Source organism: Antechinus flavipes, chromosome 2 (assembly GCF_016432865.1).
Source record: "Antechinus flavipes isolate AdamAnt ecotype Samford, QLD, Australia chromosome 2, AdamAnt_v2, whole genome shotgun sequence".
NCBI lineage: Eukaryota > Metazoa > Chordata > Mammalia > Dasyuromorphia > Dasyuridae > Antechinus > Antechinus flavipes.
Window position 1 is genome coordinate 368,850,163 of NC_067399.1, and position 24,406 is coordinate 368,874,568.

Here is a 24,406-nt window from a genome sequence, read left to right on the forward strand (position 1 = left end):
ATTAATTCAATAGTTTTTTTAACTTTTCCATTTATTAATCTCTCCTTTTAGTTTTAGAATTTCAAGTTTGGTATTTGAATGGGCATTTTTAATTTGTTCTTTTTAGCTTTTTAAGTTGCAAGCCCAATTCACTGATTTTCTCTTTCCTATTTTATGCAAGTAAGAATCTAGAGGTATACAATTTCCTCTTATTACCACTTTGGCAGCATCACACAAATTTTGGTATGTTGTCTCCTTATTGTCATTCTCTTGATTGAAATTATTGTTTCTATAATTTGCTGTTTCACCCATTCATTCTTTAGGATGAGATTATTTAGTTTCCAATTACTTTTTGGTCTATTTTCTCCTGGCCTTATATTGCATGTGATTTTTATTGCATCATGATCTGAAAAAAAATGCATTTACTATTTCTGCCTTTCTGCATTTGATGTTGAGATTTTTATGCCCTAACATAGTGGTTCTATGAACCACTGAGAAAAAAAAAAACCCAACTCCTTTGTGTCTTCATTTAATTTTTTCCAAAGATCTATCATACCTAACTTTTCTAACATTTTATTTAACTTCTTAATTTCTTTCTTATTTATTTTGTGGTTCTATTTATCTAGTTCTGAGAGAAAAAGGTTGAGATCCCCCACTGGTATAGTTTTGCTGTCTATTTCTACTTGCATCTTTCTTAACTTCTACTCTAGGAATTTCCATGCTATACCACTTGGTGCATATATGTTTAGTATTAATATTGCTTCATTATCTATGGTACCCTTTAATAAGATATAGTTTCCTTCCTTATCTTTTTTAATTAGATCTATCTTTACTTTTACTTGATCTGAGATTAAGATTGCTATACCTGCTTTTTTTCCCTCACCTGAAGCATAATATATTCTGCTCTAGCCCTTTACCTTCACTCTGTATGTATCATTTAAATGTGTTTCTTGTAAACAACATATTGTAGGATTCTGGTTTTTAATTCAGTCTATTATATGCCTCCATTTTATGGGAGAGTTTATCCCATTCACATTCACAGTTAAATTAACTAATTCTGTATTTTCTGCCACCTTATTTACTCTCAGTTATATTTTTCTCTTTCTTATCCCCCTTTTTTCTTCCCTAGTATTTTGCTTTTGATGATCACCTCCCTCAAACAGTTCTCCCCCTTTAGAGTCCCTCCCCCTTTTTTTACACCTTTCCCCTAATTCTTCTGTTTTCCATTCTATTAGTCTTTTTTTTTTAATAACTTTTTATTGACAGAACCCATGCCAGGGTAATTTTTTACAGCATTATCCCTTGCACTCACTTCTGTTCCGATTTTTCCCCTCCCTCCCTCCACCCCCTCCCCCAGATGGCAAGCAGCCCTTTACATGTTAAATAGGTTACAATATATCCTAGATACAATATATGTGTGCAGAACCAAACAGTTTTCTTATTGCACAGGGAGAATTGGATTCAGAAGGTATAAATAACCCGGGAAGAAAAACAAAAATGCAAGCAGTTTATATTCATTTCCCAGTCTTCTTTCTTTGGGTGTAGCTGCTTCTGTCTATCCTTGATCAATTGAAACTGAATTAGCTCTCTTTATCAAAGAGATCCACTTCCATCAGCCATTCTATTAGTCTTTCCCTTTCTTTTCCTCCTTTCCCTCCTACTTCCCTATAGGATGAGACAAGTTTCTTTATGATATCAAATATGTCTGATATTCTCTCTTAGAGCCATATCTGATGAGAGTAAGATTCACACAATGCTTATCCCTTGCCTTTTTTCCTTCAATGATAACAAATTTTATTTGCCTCTTCTTAAGATGTAATTCCCCATACTTTACCTTCTTTTTCCTCTTCTTCCAGTATGATCCCCTTTCCACCTTTAGTTTCTTTTTCATATTATCATAATAAAATCAAATTATACCCACATTCTCTAAGTATACCCATAACAGAAATATAGTTCTCAAGAATTCTTTCCGTTTTACCTTTTTATGTTTCTCTTGAGTTCTGTGTTTGGAGATCAATTTTTTGTTCAGTTTTGGTCTTTTTATTAGAAATAGGTGAAATTCACCTATATCATTGAATGGCCATCATATTCCCTGAAAGATAATGCTCATTTTAGCTGGATAGTTTATTTTTGGTTACAATCCCAGTTCCTTTGCTTTTCGAAATATCAGATTCCAGGCTCTTTGATCCCTTAAGGTAGAAGCTGCTAGATCTTGGGTAATCCTAATTGTGACTCCTTAGTATTTAAACTGTTTCTTTCTGGCTGCTTGCAATATTTTTTTCCTTGGTACAATAGTTCTGAAATTTAGCCACAGTATTCCTTGGGGATTTAATTTTGGGGTCTCGGAAGGTGGTTATTTTGATGGCTATTTTACCTTCTGGTTTTAAAATATCAGGGCAATTTTCTTTTATGATTTCCTGTAAAATAATGTCTAGGCTTTCAGGAAGCCCAATAATCCTTAGACTGTCTCTCCTAGATCTATTTTTCAGGTCAGTTATTTTTCCTAGGAGATATTTCATATTTTCTTCTATTTTTTCATTTTTTGTTTTTGTTTGACTGATTCTTGAAATCTTATCGAGTCATTCACTTCCATCTGTTCAATTCTAATTTTTAGTGTATTATTTTCTTCAGTTACCTTTTTTATCTCCTTTTGCAATTGGCCAATTAATTTTTTTTTGTTCATTGCATTCTTTTTCCATCCTTTACATTCCTTCTTTAAATGATCTCATTTCATTTTCCCAATTTTCTTCTAACTCTCTTTTAAGAGCCTTTATGCAATCTTCAAAGAAAGCCTTGTGAGATGGGGACCAACTCATGTCTCTCTTTGGGGCTTCTTCTAGAGTTGCTTTGCCTTTAGGAACCTCAGGATTTGATGTCTATTCTCTCTCTATAGAAAAACTGTCTATGGTGAGAGTTCTTTTTTGTTCTTTATTCATTTTTTAATCTATTCAATGCTTTTTTTTTCAATGTTTTTGTCTGTTCAATGCAAAGGAGCAATAGCTGCTTTAATTTGTCCTGGGGCAGTTCTGCTGATTGATTTCTAGTACTGGGTAATGACAGCTAGGTCTGTGTATGGGGCTCAGTGGTTTAAAATTTGTGTTTTACAAAAGGCAAATCTGCCAAACCACTTGCTTGCAACCAGGACAGAGGGGCCTTAGAGGCTCAAAGATTCCCAGGTGCATTGAGGCTACAGTGCTCTGACTCTCCACTCCAGCTTCTTGCCTGGATCTCCCTATGCTGTGGTCTGGGTTCGGCAGATTGTTAACCCTGCCTGATTGAAACAGACTTGTTCTGAAGTTCTTCCAAGTAATCTTCTTCTGGAAATGTGTTGTACTCCAAATATTTGTGGATTCTTTGACTTCAAAACCAGTTTAGAGGCTTAATCTGCTGTTGGTTTGAGGAGGTTACAGAGAGTCATGTCTGCTCTCCACCATCTTGACTCCACCCCTGGAAGCTCTTGCTACAGTCACATCTTTTGAAAACCCAGAAAAGAAAGTTTTTGCCATTTATTATGACAAATGCTTCAATGTCAGAAACTGATAAGTTGTATTAAAGAATTATTCTAATCTCACATTTTTGTTTATTTTATTCATTTATCATTTATTTTATTTAAAATAAACAAACCAACAGCAGATTTATTTTATTCAAAGTATTGCCATCTGCTTTGGCACTGCTCTAAGAACTATGGGAACTTTTCATATAACTTGCAGCATGTGTATTTTCTTTCCTATTAAAATGTGAGCTCCTGGAGAATAGGGAACATCTTTACTTTTTATACTGTCAGCACTCAATACAATGCTTTGCACATAGGAATGCTATTTAGTATTTAGCATTTATTTAAATGCCTTTTCTATTAATTTCTTTCTTTTGAAGATAAGTCTCTTGCCAGTAGGAATCATTTCATTCTTTTTACTTAGAATGATATACAAAGAGCAATTGGTAAAGAAATATTGACTGATTGATTTAATATAGCCTTTAATGATGAGTGATAAGAGCCAAAGGGGCAGTAATAAATGACTAGAAGAAAATCATTAATGTTTCCCAAATGCTTTCCATCTCTGAAAACCTTAAGTTAGAGTCACTCATTAAAATGACATTTGACAAATTGTATGTCTTGGAAGCAAAAGATGCTCAAGTGGGGTGTTGATTGGTTGACTGAGTGATTAGAAATGGACCGCATGTATTGGTGGTTGTTGATGATTCATTCTTGGGATTCAGTGAAGGAAGTGACTTTTAAGCTCTTTTCTTCAGAAGGTGAACAACTGTACTATGAGGAGGAAATTGAAAATATCAAACAAATCATGTTCTTGCTTCTGGATATAAATAGTCTGGCTCTTGAGAAGTCCATCTGATGTCTTTGAACTGTTTTTGATGAGGTACATGGAAGATTTGGTGACAACTGCATATATACTTATAAATCCTCAGAATTTCAGACTAGAAGGATCTGTGGGAGACAATCCTTGCAATCCCTTACCATGCCAGCAGACAAGTGGAAATATGTCTTGCACTGAAGAAATATTGACAGAACAAAACTACACTCTCTCAGACTCAGGATGTCAGTTTCCTTATCTGTACACTGAAGGGATTGGACCATATTATTTCCTTATAATCATGCTGTACTCTTCTGCATAAAATCCTTCAGAGGTTCCCTATTGTCTGCTGAATAAAGTGTAAGTCTGGCATTTTAGCTTATATAGAAGTAAACTAGATGGTACAATAGAGTCCTGAACCTGAGCTCCAAAAGCCTTGAGTTCAAATTTAGCCTTAGACACTTACTAGCTATTGGATCCTGGGCAATTCACTTCACCTGTCTCAGTTTTCTCATCTGTAAGCTGTAGCAACCTCACCTTCACTGTCAGGATGGCTGTGTGGTCCACAAAATTATTAGGAAACTATAAAAGGGTTCTCCACATATGAGGAGCTGTTGATGCTATTATTCTCACAAGAGCTCTTGTTCCTCAACTACTTATGAATATTTATGACTCCTGTTTTCAAAAATGTTTAAATGTACAGAAGTCTTTGCTGTCTTCTTGTTCAGGCAAAATCACATAGCTCTTGGTTGCCTATTCATTCTCTAGCAGCTTATTTAAGCTTTCTGTTGATAATTGGTATAATTATTAACAATTCATTATGCTCTCCCCCCACCCCCATTCTCTCTGGGAATGATTGTGGAGATAACGTTCTCCCAGCCAGGGAACAATAGTAGCTGATGAAGAGGGAGCAAGGAGGTTCCTGGGGAGGGAGGGTCTCAGGAGGAGAAGGGGGTGGGCAGCCACTAGAGAAGGAAAAAAATATCTTTCCTTTGAGCTGCTTTCATATTCTGTCTATTATCCTTATATTATAGGCAGTAGGAGAAATGCCTAGAGAGATTGAGAAGTGGTTAAGATCATGTATTAAGACAATAGCAATTATTCATAGGATAGCTAAATCCTTGTTTAGGGTTCTAGACTTATCCCCTTTATTTTGACCTGCACATACTGCCATGCCAGAACTTATTATATATTTCAACCTTTTAGGAACCATTCCTGGTCCTCCATAGCCTTAGGCAGAGATGTGAAATACTATGGGGGTTCTTAGCACTCTTGGGTGCTGCCTGAACCATATTAAAATGTAATTGGGAAATATTTAACAAACGAACTAGAATAATACATAGCTAATGTTAATATATGGTTCTCTAAATCAATATGCGGCTCCAATATGAAGAAAAATCTGTCTATAAAGTTTAGTGAACCGTTTCTATTTGTAATTTATGCTTCTGGCCTAAAAGATGAAATCTGATCTTATTAACTTGACAGTTAATGCCTACCAAAAGCTGACTCCTTCAAGCCTTCTTTTAAGTTATTTATCTGTCTTTTCTACTATTCTTATAGCCAGTTCTCCCTACTTGGAATATACTCTTTCCTCATCTCTCTCTGCCAAAATCTTCCCTGCCTTCAAGAGCTAGCACAGATATCATCTTCTCATCATCTTATGTCTGCATCTCTTCTTTGTTCCATCACATTCTGAATTGTTTTATATTTACTTACATATATATTATAAAGAGTATGTACATTATGTGTGTTCATATGACTCTGTCTAGCTGAAATTCACAAGGAGGGAATGAGTAGATACTGCTAAAGTCTTTTCTTCTAACTTTTTTCCAAGGGAAACTTTGATTCTTACCAGGAGGACAGAGTTTCTCCCCTAGGAAAGAGAGAGTACCAGGCTAGGTTATACCCATCAACCTCCCCTACTCCAAATATTGTCAGTCTAAGGAAAATCACTTTAGGTTCAACTTGAGCTCTTTCTCATAAAATGTCTCTTTCACAATTAAAAAAAAACACCAAATAGTAAATAAACCCATTTATGTGGTCTGAGAGATAAAAAAAATCAGAGAAAATGTAGACCTGAGAATATATATTCTACAATACCTAGAACAAAAAAATTCCCCCAACAGGAGCAAGAAAATTCAGTTCAACCAAGAGAAAAGGTGTTAAATATATGTACATCATAACCCATCACAAGCTCTTTATAGTCAGTTTCTTTATTTTTTGGGGTGGGGATCAGGCCCAGGGCCTTGAACATGGCAGTCATTAAATGCATGTTTTGGAGAACTGAATATACTTGCTCTTTACTTTCAGAACCCAAATACTATAATGCATTTGCAATCTTATAAATTCTTATAAATTATATAAAAAATCTTACAAATTCAGGAATCCATTCCTCCCATTAATAATAGGAAAACTCCCTATGCCTCCATATTCTGCGTAGCTCTCTTCATGTCCTCCAAAAGTTTCTACAAAAGATCCACCCAACATGCCAGAAGCCATCTTTCCTTACTTCCAGCATGCCAAGGGTAGCAATGGAAGATCTTGTTGTCCCTTGTTCTCACTGCGTGAGTAGCCCAACTTGTTCTGTCATCCCATTCTTTGGAGGACATCCTTTACTCCTTTTCTTTAGAATTACTTGTTGCAGCATCCTCACACCTGTCATGTACTTTTTTTTTTGCCTCCCCTATGTCCTGTTTTTAAAAAATTCTTTGGAATCAATTAGTACTCCAGACTTTGTGGCAATATGGTAACACAAAAAAGACTCATATTGAAAATATGAATCTTTGCTCTTATGGGTAGTTTAGAGTCAGTAAAATGTTTTGCATTTTCTCGAAAGCAATCAGTCTACTCTCCTTTTTGCATGTGGCAGATCTTCTGTCTCATAGGTCCTTGAGACTTATGAAATAGATCCTTGGACCTGAAATAGGTCCTTGGAGTCTCATATAAGAGTGCCTTCATTTTAGTTGGTCTGAGCATGCTCTGCTCTAGGTACTATCAGAGTGCTATACTTTTGTATTCATAGTCTATTATCTTCCCTTGTTTCCATATTTGGAACACATTTTTTAATGATAATTGACTTAACTAATCCTCCCAGTACATCTTTTTGACAGGGGTTAGACGTTGACTAAAGACTGAGGTTCTGAGGTATTACAGTAAGGAGGAAAAAGGAGAGGGGGGAGAGGGGGAAAGAGAGAGAGGGAGAGAGAGAGAGAGAAAAAAAGAGAGAGAGAGACAGAGAGACACAGAGAGAGACAAAGACAGAGAAAGAAACAGAGACAGAGACAGAGACAGAGATAGGAGATAGAGACAGAGACAGAGAAAAGAAAGACAGAGACAGATAGAGAAGAGGGAGACAGAGAGACAGAGACAGACAGACAGATAGAGACAGAGCAAGAGTGCCAGAAAGAACTTCTGGTTCATGTGAACGTCAAAATGGTGCATTAGACATTTTCTCTGATCTCTAAAGACCTCTCAAACCTCCCCAAAATAGAAATTGTCCTTCAAAGATAAAGCAACTTCAGCTGTTTCTAATGGTTTAAGACACCAGGAATCCAAAAGAAAATCTAAAAAACCCCAAACCTAGGATTTGATGTTCTTTGACTTAGTTGACTTGGGCACCTCTTTTCTATGTCCTATTTTATGGACAAACAAATTTGCATTAGCTAACTCAAGGACACAATATAGATTTACATCAAAATCCACCCCTGTGGATTGCTTTCTACAATAGTTTACTTTTCTACAACATCTATCCTTTTCATTGCAAAAAACTCTGGCTCCATGCTGGGAAAGTTTGCTCAGGCCTTGTTAACCAGCTTGACCACAGCTCTTAAGAAGCAAAAGCCTGTTGAAACCCAAAAGTATCAGTGCTGAAAAGCCTTTAACTGCTTATGTCAGGAAAAGCAGGCTCCAAGTACCAAAGAAAGCAGGCTCTGAACTGCTAGAGAACTAAGGATCAGAGAAAGTAGAACAAGTCCCTAGGATAGGAGACCCTGGTCTCCTAAAGCACTTCATTAAGCATAAGGAAAAGAGCACAACATTCAGCTGTGGTCAGTTCTGGCTGCCCAAAAATCAGTTGGGCAGAAATTTAGGCTGATGAGCCATGAATTTCCTATTTTGGGAGAAAGCTGAGATACTGAGATCCAGTCTGAAAGAAAACCACATTCAATAGAGAATCAGAAAGTGAATGATAAGGAATGGGGAATGCTGAAAATTTTAGGAAGGAGGAGGAAGAAGAAGAAGAAAAAAGGAGAAAGAAGGAGGAGGAAGATGGAGGCGGAGGAAGAAGGAGGAGGAAATTGGAGAAAGAAGGAGGAGAAGAAATTAAAGAGGAGGAGAAAGAAAGAGGATGGGGAAGGAGGAGGAGGAGGAGGAAGGAGGAAGAGGAGGGAGGGAAGGAGAGGAGCAAGTAAGGGAGGGAGGGAGGTAGAGAAGGAGAGGAGAGAAAGAGGAGGAGAAAGAAGGAGGAGGAAGGAGAAGGAGGAAAAAGGAGGAGGAAAAAGGAGAAGGAAAGAGGAGGATGAAGGAGGAAGAAGAAAGAAGAGGAAACAGGAGAAAGAAGGAGGAGGAGAAAGAAAAAGGAGGAGGAAGAAAGAGGGAAGAGGAGGAAGGAGGAAGAGGGGGAAGGAGGAGGAAAAGGAGGGAGGGAGAAGAGAAGGTGAGGGAAGGAGGGATATAGAGAAGGAGGGGAGAGAAGGAGGAGGAGAATATGAACAATTTGTCAATAGTAAAATTTTTCTGAAATGTTCTATGTTTTGAAATAACTTCTATTTTCCCTTCTCCTCCTCTTCCTCCTCTTCCTCCACATCCTCTTCCTCCTCCTCCTTTTTCATAAAAATTTCAGTTACCCCCATTTTCTTTATCATTCACTTATTCTATCACTTCTGATTGTGGTAGTCTCACAAACTGGATCTCAGTGTCTCAGCCTCCTCCTACACTGGGCAATTCATGGTTCATCACCCTAAATATTCTGCTAAGATTTAATTCTTTTTTTCTTTATTAAAGTTTTTTATTTACAAAGCACATGCATGGGTAATTTTTCCAACATTGACTCTTGTAAAATTTTTTGTTCCAAATTTTTCCCTCCATTTTCCCAGCCCCTCCTCTAGCTGGCAGGTAGTCCAATACATGTTAAATATGTTGAAATACGTATTAAATTCAATATATGTATACATATTTATATAGTTATCTTGTTGCACAAGAAAAATCAGATCAAGAAGGGAAAGAAAACAAAATGCAAGCAAATAACAACAGAGTGAGAATGCTATGTTGTGTTCCACCCTCTGTTCCCATGGTTCTCTCTCTGGGTGTAGGTGGCTCTCTTCATTACTGTACATGTAGAACTGATTTGAATCATCTCATTGTTGAAGAGAGCCACGTCCATCAGAATTGATCGCTGTATAGTCTTCTTGTTATTATGTATAATGATCTCCTAGTTCTGCTCATTTCACTTAGCATCAGTTCATGTAGGTCTCTCCAAGCCTCTCTGTATTCATCCTGCTGGTCATTTCTTACAGAACAATAATATTCCATTACATTCATATGTCATAATTTATTCAGCCATTCTCCAATTGATGGGCATCCACTCAGTTTCCAGTTTCTGGCTACTACAAAAAGGGCTGCTACAAACATTTTTACACATACAGATCCCTTTCCCTTCTTTAATATCTCTTTGGGATATAAGCCCAGTAGAAATACTCCTGGATCAAAGGGTATGCACAGTTTGATAACTTTTTGAGCATAGGGACTTCCGGTTAAGATGGCGGAGAGGAGGCTCACAGTTGCATAAGCTCCGCGCTTTCTCTCACTATCCACTTCATTACAAGCCTCTGAATCAATGCTTGACTGAAAAAAACCCACAAATAGTTACCAAGAGAAGCCATCCTTGAGATCCGCCAAGAAAGGTCTGTCTTTACTGGAGGGCTGGGGCGGTTTTAGATCGGGCGCAGGCTGAGGGCAGCGGCAGTGAGAGCACGGGAGCAGACTGGAGAGGGGGTGGGGAGTGATCGCAGCCGTCTCTGCGGGGAGAGCTTCGCTACAGGTTTGGAACCTGCAGCAAGTCAACAGCCCAGCAGAGAAGCTAAAAACACCGGGGCTGAAGAACACAACCGCAAACAGCTGGAGTCTCTCAGGACCTGGCCGCCCCCCCCTTCCCCCCCCTCAGTGACTCAGCACGCTTTGGGATCTCAGAGCGCAGGCGCAGCACAGTCCTGCTAGTGCCTCACTGCTGCCCCCTGCAGTCTGTAGAGGAAGCTCGATAACACACCCAGCCCCCCCCCCAAAGAAAGACTCCAGTTTTTTCTGTTTTTCTTTGGTAGTTTGTCTCTGATTAATAGACAGAATGAGCAAGAAGCTGAAGAGGACTTTAACCCTTGACAGCTTCTACACAGATAGAGAGCAGACTCTAAATCCTGAGGAGACTAAAAACAGGCAGTCCCCAGGTGAATCCCCAAAGGAGGAGATCGTCTGTTCCTCAGCACAGATGAACCTCATAGAAGTGATTAAAAAGGCTCTCACAAGGGAGCTAGAAGAAAAATGGGGAAAGCAGAGTGAGGCTTGGCAAAAGGAGAAGGAAGCTTGGGAAAAGGAGAGGGAGGCTTGGCAAAAGAGTCTGGAGAAAGTTAAAGAGAGAGTGGATAAAGAAGTAAAATCCTTGAAAAATAGGATTAGTGAACTGGAAACAGAAAACAGCTCTCTAAAAAACAAAATTGGCGAAATGGAAAAAAATTCCACAGAACAAAAGAACTCAATTGGACAATTAGAGAAAGATTTTAAAAAAGTGAGTGAAGAGAATACTTCACTGAAAATCAGAATTGAACAAGTGGAATTGAATGACTCGAGGAGACAAGAAGAATCAGTCAAGCAAATCCAAAAAAATCAAACAATGGAGAAAAATGTGAAATACCTTCTGGGGAAGACAACAGACCTGGAAAACAGATCCAGGAGAGACAATCTGAGAATCATTGGACTCCCAGAAAAACATGATGAAAAAAAGAGCCTGGACACTGTCTTCCAGGAAATTATCAAAGAGAACTGCCCAGAAGTCATAGGAACAGAGGAAAAAATAAACATTGAAAGGATTCATCGATCACCCACTGAAAGGGATCCTAAAATCAAAACACCAAGGAATATAGTGGCCAAATGCCAGAACCCTCAGATGAAAGAAAAAATATTGCAAGCGGCTAGAAAAACCCAATTCAAGTATCAAGGAGCCACAATAAGGATCACCCAGGATCTGGCAGCATCCACATTAAAAGATCGAAGGGCCTGGAATATGATATTCCGAAAGGCTAAGGAACTTGGTATGCAACCAAAAATAACTTACCCAGCGAGAATGAGCATCTTTTTCCAGGGAAGAAGATGGACATTCAACGAAGTAAGCGAATTTCATCTATTTCTGATGAAAAAACCAGAACTTAACAAAAAGTTTGATCTACAAATATAGAACTCAAGAGAAATCTAAAAAGGTAAAGATTAATCTTGGGAACTATATTTTGACTATATAGATGTATAAAGAATACATGTATACCTTGTTCTAGAAATTGATGTGGAAAGGACATTGTACCAGAAAAAGGGTAAAGTGGGGGTAGTACATCTCATGAAGAGGCATAGGAAACCTATTATATCTGAGAGAAAGAATGGAGGGGGATGAATATAGTGGGTATCTTACTGCCTTCAGAATTGGCTTTAAGTGAAAAATCTTAAGACATATTCAATCTATGGTGAAACTTCTCCCATCTCATTGAAAAGTGAGAAGGGAAAAGTGAAAGGGAAGGAATAAGCTAAGCGGAAGGGAATATGGGAACTGGGAGGGAAAGGGGTAAGATAGGGGGAGGAACTCTAAGGCGGGAGGGACACTAAAAAGGGAGGGCTGTGAGAAGCAAGGGGTGCTCACAAGCTTAATACTTGGAAGGGGGGAAAGGGGAAAGAAGGGAGGAAAGCATAAACCAGGGTTAACAAGATGGCAAGTAATACAGAATTGGTCATTCTAACCATAAATGTGAACGGGGTAAACTCCCCCATAAAGAGGAAGCGGTTAGCAGAATGGATTAAAAGCCAGAATCCTACAATATGTTGTTTACAGGAAACACACCTGAAGCGGGGAGATACATGCAGGTTAAAGGTAAAAGGTTGGAGCAAAATCTACTATGCTTCAGGTGAAGTCAAAAAAGCAGGGGTAGCCATCCTGATCTCAGATCAAGCTAAAGCAAAAATTGACCTAATTAAAAGAGATAAGGAAGGACACTATATCTTGCTAAAGGGTAGCATGGATAATGAAGCACTATCTATATTAAACATATATGCACCAAGTGGGATAGCATCTAAATTCTTAAAAGAGAAACTAAGAGAGCTGCAAGAAGAAATAGACAGTAAAACTATAATAGTGGGAGATCTTAACCTTGCACTCTCAGAATTAGATAAATCAAACCAGAAAATAAATAAGAAAGAAGTCAAAGAGGTAAACAGAATACTAGAAAAGCTAGATATGATAGATCTCTGGAGAAAATGTAATGGAGACAGAAAGGAATACACTTTCTTTTCAGCAGTTCATGGAACCTATACAAAAATTGACCATATATTAGGACATAAAAACCTCAAACTCAAATGTAGTAAGGCAGAAATAGTAAATGCATCCTTTTCAGACCACGATGCAATGAAAATTACATTCAACAAAAAAGCAGGGGAAGTAGACCAAAAAATAATTGGAAACTAAATAATCTCATACTAAAGAATGATTGGGTAAAACAGCAAATCATAGACATAATTAATAACTTCACCCAAGAAAACGATAATAATGAGACATCATACCAAAATGTATGGGATGCAGCCAAAGCGGTAATAAGGGGAAATTTCATATCTCTAGAGGCCTATTTGTATAAAATAGAGAAAGAGAAGGTCAATGAATTGGGTTTGCAATTAAAAATGCTAGAAAAGGAACAAATTAAAAACCCCCAGCCAAACACTAAACTTGAAATTCTAAAAGTAAAAGGTGAGATCAATAAAATTGAAAGTAAAAAAACTATTGAATTGATTAATAAAACTAAGAGTTGGTTCTATGAAAAAACCAACAAAATAGACAAACCCTTAGTAAATCTGATTAAAAAAAGGAAAGAGGAAAATCAAATTGTTAGTCTTAAAAATGAAAAGGGAGAACTCACCACTAACGAAGAGGAAATTAGAGCAATAATTAGGAGTTACTTTGCCCAACTTTATGCCAATAAATTCGACAACTTAAATGAAATAGAAAAATACCTCCAAAAATACAGCTTGCCCAAACTAACAGAGGAAGAAGTAAATATCCTAAACAGTCCCATCTCAGAAAAAGAAATAGAACAAACTATCAATCAACTCCCTAAGAAAAAATCCCCAGGACCAGATGGATTTACATGTGAATTCTACCAAACATTTAAAGAACAATTAACTCCAATGTTATATAAACTATTTGAAAAAATAGGGATTGAAGGAGTCCTACCAAACTCCTTTTATGACACAGATATGGTACTGATACCTAAACCAGGTAGGCTGAAAACAGAGAAAGAAAATTATAGACCAATCTCCCTAATGAATATTGATGCTAAAATCTTAAATAAAATATTAGCAAAAAGATTACAGAAAATTGTCACCAGGATAATACACTATGACCAAGTAGGATTTATACCAGGAATGCAGGGCTGGTTCAATATTAGGAAAACTATTAGCATAATCGACTATATCAATAACCAAACAAACAAAAACCACATGATCATCTCAATAGATGCAGAAAAAGCATTTGATAAAATCCAACATCCATTCCTAATAAAAACACTTGAGAGCATAGGAATAAATGGACTTTTCCTTAAAATAGTCAGGAGCATATATTTAAAACCATCAGTAAGCATCATATGCAATGGGGAAAAACTGGAACCTTTCCCAGTAAGATCTGGAGTGAAGCAAGGTTGCCCACTATCACCATTATTATTTAATATCGTATTAGAAACACTAGCCTCGGCAATAAGAGTCGAGAAAGATATAAAAGGAATTAGAGTAGGCAATGAGGAAATCAAACTATCACTCTTTGCAGATGATATGATGGTATACCTAGAGAACCCCAGAGATTCTACCAAAAAGCTATTGGAAATAATTCATAATTTTAGCAAAGTAGCTGGCTACAAAATAAATCCCCATAAATCCTCAGCATTTTTATACATCACCAACAAAACCCAACAGCAAGAGATACAAAGAGAAATTCCATTCAGAATAACTGTTGATACCATAAAATATTTGGGAATCTATCTACCAAAGGAAAGTCAGGAATTATATGAGCAAAATTATAAAAAAGTCTCCACACAAATAAAGTCAGACTTAAATAATTGGAAAAATATTAAGTGCTCTTGGATCGGCCGAGCGAACATAATAAAGATGACAATACTCCCTAAACTAATCTATTTATTTAGTGCTATACCAATCAGACTTCCAAGAAAATATTTTATTGATCTAGAAAAAATAACAACAAAATTCATATGGAACAATAAAAAGTCGAGAATCTCAAGGGAACTAATGAAAAAAAAATCAAATGAAGGTGGCCTAGCTGTACCTGATCTAAAATTATATTATAAAGCAGCAGTCACCAAAACCATTTGGTATTGGCTAAGAAATAGATTAGTGGATCAGTGGAAAAGGCTAGGCTCACAAGACAGAATAGTCAATTATAGCAATCTAGTGTTTGACAAACCCAAAGCCCCTAACTTCTGGGAAAAGAATTCATTATTTGATAAAAACTGCTGGGATAATTGGAAATTAGTATGGCAGAAATTAGGCATGGACCCACACTTAACACCATATACCAAGATAAGATCAAAATGGGTCTATGACCTAGGCATAAAGAACGAGATTATAAATAAATTAGAGGAACATAGAATAGTTTATCTCTCAGACTTGTGGAGGAGAAAGAAATTTGTGACCAAAGATGAACTAGAGACCATTACTGATCACAGAATAGAAAATTTCGATTACATCAAATTAAAAAGCCTTTGTACAAATAAAACTAATGCAAACAAGATTAGAAGGGAAGCAACAAACTGGGAAAACATTTTCACAGTTAAAGGTTCTGATAAAGGCCTCATTTCCAAAATATATAGAGAACTGACTCAAATTTATAAGAAATCAAGCCATTCTCCAATTGATAAATGGTCAAAGGATATGAACAGACAATTTTCAGAGGATGAGATTGAAACTATTACCACTCATATGAAAGAGTGTTCCAAATCATTATTGATCAGAGAAATGCAAATTAAGACAACTCTGAGATACCACTACACACCTGTCAGATTGGCTAAGATGACAGGAAAAAATAATGATGAATGTTGGAGGGGATGCGGGAAAACTGGGACACTAATGCATTGTTGGTGGAGTTGTGAACGAATCCAACCATTCTGGAGAGCAATCTGGAATTATGCCCAAAAAATTATCAAAATGTGCATATCCTTTGATCCAGCAGTGTTTCTATTGGGCTTATATCCCAAAGAAATACTAAAGAAGGGAAAGGGACCTGTATGTGCCAAAATGTTTGTAGCAGCCCTGTTTGTAGTGGCTAGAAACTGGAAAATGAATGGATGCCCATCAATTGGAGAATGGCTGGGTAAATTGTGGTATATGAATGTTATGGAATATTATTGTTCTGTAAGAAATGACCAGCAGGATGAATACAGAGAGGCTTGGAGAGACCTACATGAACTGATGCTAAGTGAAATGAGCAGAACCAGGAGATCATTATACACTTCGACAACGATATTGTATGAGGACATATTTTGATGGAAGTGGATTTCTTTGACAAAGAGACCTGAGTTTCAATTGATAAATGACGGACAAAAGCAGCTACACCCAAAGAAAGAACACTGGGAAACGAATGTGAACTATCTGCATTTTTGTTTTTCTTCCCGGATTATTTATACCTTCTGAATCCAATTCTCCCTACGCAACAAGAGAACTGTTCGGTTCTGCAAACATATATTGTATCTAGGATATACTGCAACATATCCAACATATAAAGGACTGCTTGCCATCTAGGGGAGGGGGTGGAGGGAGGGAGGGGAAAAAAAATCGGAACAGAAATGAGTGTCAATATAATGTAATTATTAAATAAAAAATTTAAAAAAAAAAAAAACTTTTTGAGCATAGTTCCAAATTGTTCTCCAGAGTGGTTGGAACCGTTCATAGTTCTACCAACAATGTATTAGTGTCCCAGTTTTCGCATTTCCCCTCCAACATTCATCATTATCTTTTCCTGTCATCGTAGCCAATCTGACAGGTGTGTAGTGGTATCTCAGAGTTGTCTTAATTTGCATTTCTCTGATCAATAGTGATTTGGAACACCTTTTCATGTGGCTACAAATAGTTTCAATTTCTTGATCTGAAAATTGTCTGTTCATATCCTTTATCCATTTATCAATTGGAGAATGATTTGAACTATTATAAATTTGAGTCAATTCTCCATATATTTTAGAAATGAGGCCTTTATCAGATCCTTTGGATGTAAAAATGTTTTCCCAGATTATTGCTTCCCTTCTAACAAGATTTAATTCTTCATCTAAAAATAAACAGATCCATCTCACTAGTATGTAAATTTGCTTCTGTCTTTAATAAATAGTGAAATTGCATTTATACTAAAGAATTATTTTAAAATAAATTTCCTTATGATTTATTATCTGTAAATATTTTATTTGTATACTTATTTAATATACCTATATACTTGGAGTTGCATAAAAATTTCTCCAGCAAAAAAGAGGTCATGAATGAAAAAGCTTTAAGAAGCCCTGGTTTAGGTGCCCGAGGAAAGCAGAGGCTCACTGGAGAAAGAACGGATCAAAGGATCATAGATTTAGAGGTGGAAGGAACCTACAGATCATCTGATTCAATTCCTTCATTTTATAGGAAAATGAAACCCATTGAGATAAAATGATGTGCTCACGGTTACAACAGCCTTGTGTTAATTTTCTACGGGCTCAGGTTTGAGTTCTTACATTTTTTGTTGGATTGAATAAAACCTATAGTTGATCTTTCCTTTCCCTACCTTGCTAGCTACATCAGAGCTAAAAACCTTTTGAAAGATAGAAGCTAAATTCAAATGTTCCTAGTAGAAACTTGGGGGCATGGAGAGATGCTCCCAAGACTCAACCTATGAGTCTAGAGCTGCATTTCTGCAATAGATTTATATGTCTACACATATACAAGGCCATGCATTTTATGGCTATATCTTTTTTTTTTTTTTTGGTTGGGTTCCACATGAATTATTTGTCTTCTTTTTTGTTATTCTTCATTTGTTGTAAATATTATTCTCTGTAGTATCTTACTTCTTAGTTCTATGGGGCTAGTTTCCTACCATCTTCATTTTCAGTTTAAAGTCTCCTTGGTCAGGTTTATATCTTCTTTAGGTATACATCCACCTGGTCAAAAGTCCATCATTCCTATATTTTAAGCAATGGTTCAAAAATTAAAATCTCGTCCTCGGATAGTATCTTCTTAGCTGCATATTCACTTCTCAAAGTCACCTTTCTTTTCTCAATCTTCCAGCTCCCATCTTCAAGAAGCAATAATAATGAAAAAAACTATTTATGACCTAAGATCTTCAGTCATTTGCATCAGAAATCATAAACCTTAGCAATGCTTCTAGGTTTCTTCTGGCATTATAATTCATAATATTAATAATAACAATATTAACTGCAATAACAGGAATGACAATAGCAGGCATTTTATATAACGCTGTAAGGTTTCCAAAGTGTTTTACATAAATTATCTCATTTTGTCTCATTATCTCCTTTGAATCACCATAAATGAATAATGTTCATCAGGTTTGTCAAGTCTTCGGAGGCTCTCTGTCATATCTCAGACATATCACCCAAGAAGACAGCAGCTCTCTCTATTATTTATGTCAGGTCAGAAAATAGCTGCCTCATCTGGCAGTAGTTACATGCAAACACTACTTGTCTCTTCTTCCTCTGGTAATCTCTGTCCTGAAATAGATAACTGTTCACTAATTGATTGACAAATAATTAGAGACTGGGTTCTTTGGATATGGTTCCATTGTAAAATAAAGAAACTCAATCTAATCCTGTTTCAGAAAACATTTAAAAGGTAACTATTATGTAGCATTCACTATACTAAGAAAGAATGAGAGGATAGAAACTGACCTGGAGAGAACTAAAGTCTTAACCTTTAGAATTGTGATCATGGTGATGGTGATGATGATGATGATGACAAAAGGAGTGTGGTGTAAAAGAAAAAGAATAATGGCTTTGGAAACAGAGAACCTTATTTAGGTCATGTCTCTTTCATTTATTGTTTGTGAGACTGTAAGTAAGCCATTGAACCTCTCAGGGCCTCAGTTTACTCATTTTTTCTTTAATATGGAAAATAAGAGGTTCGGTTAGATGACCTTGAAACTCTCTTCTATTTTGAAGTTTATCAGCTATGCTATTCAAAGTGTATCTTTGGGCAAAGTAGTTTTTTTTTTTTTTTTCCACACTCTGTTTTCTATGTATAAGAAGAAGCTTGGCCTAAATGGCCCACAAGACCCTGTTCAGCTCTACCTTTCCAGTTCTGGATGATAAGGTGTCTGCTATTCCTGGTAATATTTTTAATGGCTAGGAAGTAGAATAACTTTCTCTCCTCCACTTAGTTTCTACTTGGTAGTGTTGATTTCCCATGAACCATTTGTTTAAGAAAGTAACATCTTAGTATAAAATACAAGAGAATCTTCTTGGTCTAGAGATTTATTCCTTCTATGGATTCCAAAGCCCAAATTAACTGAAATGACTTTTTGTTCATTAAATGGGTTTTAGACTCTTTTTTTTCCATACTGACTCCTTCTGTACTTTAAGGTTCCTCACAGATGGCCATTGCCTCACTCTTTGGGGAGGAAAAGAGGATTGCCTTAATTTCTAGCAGTATGACATTGGGTTCAGAGAATGGGGCTCTATTTGAGCCTTCAAGTCTTTTGAAATGCTGGCTCTTCATCTTAACTGGTTTTCCTTCTTCTGATAAGAGAACAGATTCCTGTCTTTTACTTTCTGCCCTCTTGCTTGTGGCAATGCAGGAAGTTAGCAAAGTCAAATTTTCTTATCTGCTGCAATCCAAAGCTGAATCAAGGAGGCCTGGTTGTTACAGCATCCTGCCTGCCCCCAACACCTTTTTTCCCTCTCTCATTTTCACTCTATGCTAGAAATTGGGAAGTCTTCATGGTCTTGTGTTAAAGTATGCCCAACTGGTCCTAAGAGAGGTGATCCAGTGCCATCTTCTGGTGCTCTTTTTGCCTAGGAATAACTATGTGCTTTCTATTTTAGGAATATTGCAAAAGGATTTTATTTTCATTTTCTAAGTAAAGGAAGAATCTTGGGTCAAATCAGAGAATTTCTAATATTATGCAAAAGATAGGTAAAGAAAGTTTTCTGAATAACCTAATAAGGGTAAAGAAACACTACAACTAACCTCATGAAATGGATGACTCTTGCTCCATTGTATGAAGAAAACTGAGATGTAAAGAGAACTTCTAATGATTGGCTTAGAGGAGTAATCTTTTCCCTTGTGGCCTAGATAAAACACAAGTTGGCTTTACTCTAAAACAAATAACTCAAGAGGAAGAAACTCACTTTAGAGTTCACTTTTCATGTTTTCTTTATGTCTCTTGGAGAATGCAGCAAGGGAGGGAAGAGAGAGTAGGTTCTATTCAACTCATGAATTGGCAGTGGTGTTTTTTGCAGTGTTATGTGTCCTCCATTTCAAACAGGGCAATGATATCTCAGGGTATGTCTTGATTTTCACGTGAATTGGATTTAAGTGAGGCAGAGTTACACAAAGTCATCAGCTTCATTCTCTTTTCTGGAGTCATTCAAGTACAGGGACAGGATAAAAGTTAAGATGACTGGCAGTGGATGACCTTGGCATCTTTGATATCCGACCAAGTTCTGAGTACTCCACAGCACCTGTTTCAGCCACCTTCATGGCCTTTGGAACAAATTACTCTCATGTACTCATTTTACCATTCATGCTTGAGATAACTACACTGCACTCCCAACCTCCCCAACTCACCAGTGGAGAAGGAGCCAACAACAGAGTTAATATGTATTAGTAAATAATAATAATAAAATAAAAAAATAAACAAAGTTAATGTGTTAGTAAATAAAAATAATAAAATGTAATGGGCTGAGGCTTGAGTTGATGCACTGAGGTCCCAAGCACATGAGGCTAAATAGTAATTGGACCATACTCTATTAATATATAAGCTTGGAGAAAGAATGGCCCCCACCCTCTCTTTGTGCAAGTCCTGATGTGTTGTATAGGAAATGACGATTCTGGTGGGTGGAGGCAGGGGAGTGAAAAAGGAAGGGGAGGAGAGCTCAGACTTCTCTCGCTCTGCTAGCTGGCTTCCTGTCGCAGCTGCCCATATTGCTATCGCAATCCTTCTTGCCCTTTTTTCACCTCTTCACTTCAATAAAGACTGAAGATCTTTCCCTTAACCTGAGTTCCTGACTCCCGCTGATTTTAAATACGCGGTCATTACAATAAAATAATGTGTTAGTAAAATACGATATTTGAGTTAATATAAGAAGTTGGGTCCTTCTTTTGGATCTGTGATCTTGCCCAGAAAATTATAAGCTCCAGACCCAAGACTCCTACTAGTTTTAGGGTATGGCTCTAGTTCTTTCCAATAATATATAAAAATATTCTAAGCCAGGCTTTCATCTGACTCAATCATAGAATCATATTTAGAGCTGAAAGGAGCTTTTGAAGCCACCTAATTTAATTCATATCTTTATAAAGATGAGAAAAAAGATCACACAACTAGAAAATAGCAGAAGCAGGATTTGAATTTATGTTTTTCTGTTTGCAAGTTCACCACAATACTCACTGTGCTTTGTTTCTCTTGGAAACAGTTGAGACCACTATCAAATATCAGATCCTGTCCCGTCAGGTTGGGGTTGAACCCAGGGAGTAACTTGCCTCAGAGAAACACCATACATAGAGTGAGACATGAGAAAATATCAGAAGTATTGTTGGATGGTAGTGCCACAATCTAAGTTGTTTGGCCATGATTATTTCCTATGTACATGTTTCTCTAATTGTGAATTCTAAGAGCATCCATTCTTTGACTGACACTATATTTGTGGGAGAATGTACCCTTGAGAGAGATATTTTGTTGCTATTTGTATATGAAAAGGTAAACGTGGGCTTGCGACCTATAATTTTAAGAATGTGGTCATATTGAGTACCCTAAGTCTGAGTTAGTTGGCCTATGGAGGAGAAAGAGAGGCTGGTGACTTTGCACACAGCCCTGCCTCATTTAAATCTAAATTCACCTGCAAATCATGGCATTATCTCCCTGATGTCATGGTCCATTTTGAGAATGAAGAACAAACAACAGTTCCCTAGGTGATTTGACTAGTAAGGGGTAGATCTAAGGAGATGCAATATGTATGTAGATTGAATTTTTGACACATTTACATATTAATCTATGTGTATGTCTATATAAAACAGACACAATATGCTAATTATTTCCTCTAATAGTCAATTCATTTGTTACTGTTTAGATATATGCCTAAAAATAACTTTACTTTCTATATGTATCTAAAAGTGTTGATTTAGGAATTCCCCTGTTAGTTCATGTTCTTCACATACCCCAATTATCTTTTTACATATCAAATCTCTCTTTACATTAAATTTGCTTACATATTAAAACTTCATCTTTGTTGATGACCAAAAAATATCCATTGTAGTATAGCAAAATCAGTGGGCATTCTGTGGATTTATATTGTATATATCTGGTATTATTCAGTTCTGACAACCTGTGTCAAATGTTCTTAACCTATTTTTGGTGACATAGACCCCTTTGACAATCTGGTGAACACCACAAACCCCTTCTAGGAATATGTAAATGCATAAAAGAAAATTCATTGGATTATAAAATAATTTCAATGTATTTAAATACAGATATTAAAATATTAGCACAGCAGCTAGGTGGTACAGTGGATGGGGCAGTAGATCCAGAGTCAGGAAAACCTGAATTCAAATTTGACACGAGATTCTTAATAACAGTGTGACTCTGAAACTTGAAACTGACTCTCCCTCTGTTTTTTCATCTGCAAAATGGAGATGTTAATAATACCTGCCTTCCAGAGTTATGTTGAGGTACTTTGTCTACCTCAAGTGTTATATAATACTATTAGCTATTAGCCATTAAAGGGACAAGTAGATGGTGCCATATTGCACAGAATGCTGGGTCTGGAGTCAAAAATATTCTTCTTCTTGAGTTCAAAACAGGTCCCAGAACTAGCTGTGTGACTCTGGGTAAGTCATTTAACCTTGTTTGTCTCAGTTTTTTATCTGTAAAATGAGCTGCAGAAGGATATGCCAAAACATTTCAGTATCTTTGCTAAGAAAACCTCAAATGGGGTCATGTAGAATAAGACACTATTACAACAACTAAACATTAGTTAGTCATAAAAATAAAATAATTCGTAGATCTTAGGTAAGAACTCCTGATTCATGTTTTAAAACCCGTTCCAACTTTGATGACCCAGATTCCATGTGCAAAGACACATTCCTGATCTGACACCCTATATACTTAGCATCATTCTTATTCTGATATTTGGTGATGCTATAATTATATGAATCACTGGTCCATAAGTAATTTAAGAAAAATAGTGTCTTTCATGTCTTTGAGCAATCTACAATTTTTTTCTGAAGGGCAAGGAATAATCCAGCATAAAGAACATTAGACCATAAGCTCCTTGAAGGTAAGACAACCCAGCCTACTACAACTTAACATGGAAGTGGTCAAACAGAAGTAATTAAGAAATATTTACAGGCTTGAATTAATTTTATCCTTCTGTTCCTCATGCACATATATTTCATTAAAATTTATTAGTGGTCATATACATTTTTTTTTTAACGGATATTGGTATAGCCAATATCTGCATTTTTAAGACACTTTTGTTCCAATCGGGGCTTGAAGGGTGTACACCAATGACTGTGGTACAAGGGAAGAGTTTGATAAAACACAAGTAAAGTACTATAAGAAATTTTGGAAGGTAAAAATCACTGTTATGTGGAGTAGGAATGATATCAGGGAAGGCTTCAGAGAGGAGGTAGCCCAATGCCCAGGGAAGGAAGAAGGTTGTTGGCTAAGAATAAAATGCAGGTAGTCCCTTTAGACTGAAGCTTTTTACTTTAAATGCTGAAAAACCAGATACTGGGAAGAAAGATAGTTGACTATCTTCACATTTCTTCATATTCTTCCTTCTTACCATCCTGCTGTACCTCATCTCCCAGAAAAAAAATTCTTTCTTAGGCTGTTAGCTGTAACATATAGTATCCAAAATATCAGATTGAAGAGGTTTGTGTGCTTGTGACCATCTGACTCTGTCACTAATTTGCTGGTGACCTGGATAAGGAGAGATGGTCTTAAACTTGGCATATCCTTCAGTGCTCAGCAGAGTATCCCCCCAAAACAGACACTTAATATATGAACTGTTATTGAAGATACTACATAAACATAAACCTAAGCGATCATCATTATTGTTTTTAATAATGTACCATAAGACACCAGGAAAATTTAAGATAATAAGTTCCTTTTTTGTGTATCTGTTTCTTTTCAGTATTTAAGGAAAGCATTTTATGCTCAGCCATGAGACTGGTTTTTAAAGGGAAAAAAAAAAGTCATTCAAAGAAACAGCAAAAGTCCCTTAATATCTTCTTTTAAAAAAAAATCTCAAACCAAATTGCCTCCCATCAAGCCATCAGAGAAAACCAATTTAATTTCTGTAATATAAGACAACAATGAATATTAAATCTCATGGGAGAATAAATCCTGTCCCTTTGTAGGGAGGCTGTAAGTGCTGAGTATATCATGTCAAAAATTAACATATGAACTCCAAATTTATGCCACGATTCAAAATCTGATCTAACAAACGGCTCTTATTAAAGTCAATTGGCAAGTGTTCCATTACGCAAACAAATGAAATCTTAACTGTGCACGAGATAAATAATTTTTCCCCACTGCCGCACCTAAGCGAGATGGATGCATTAGCCTCACTGGTAATGATCTAAATTATGTATTAAACTCAATTACTTTTTATTACTGCTTTCCA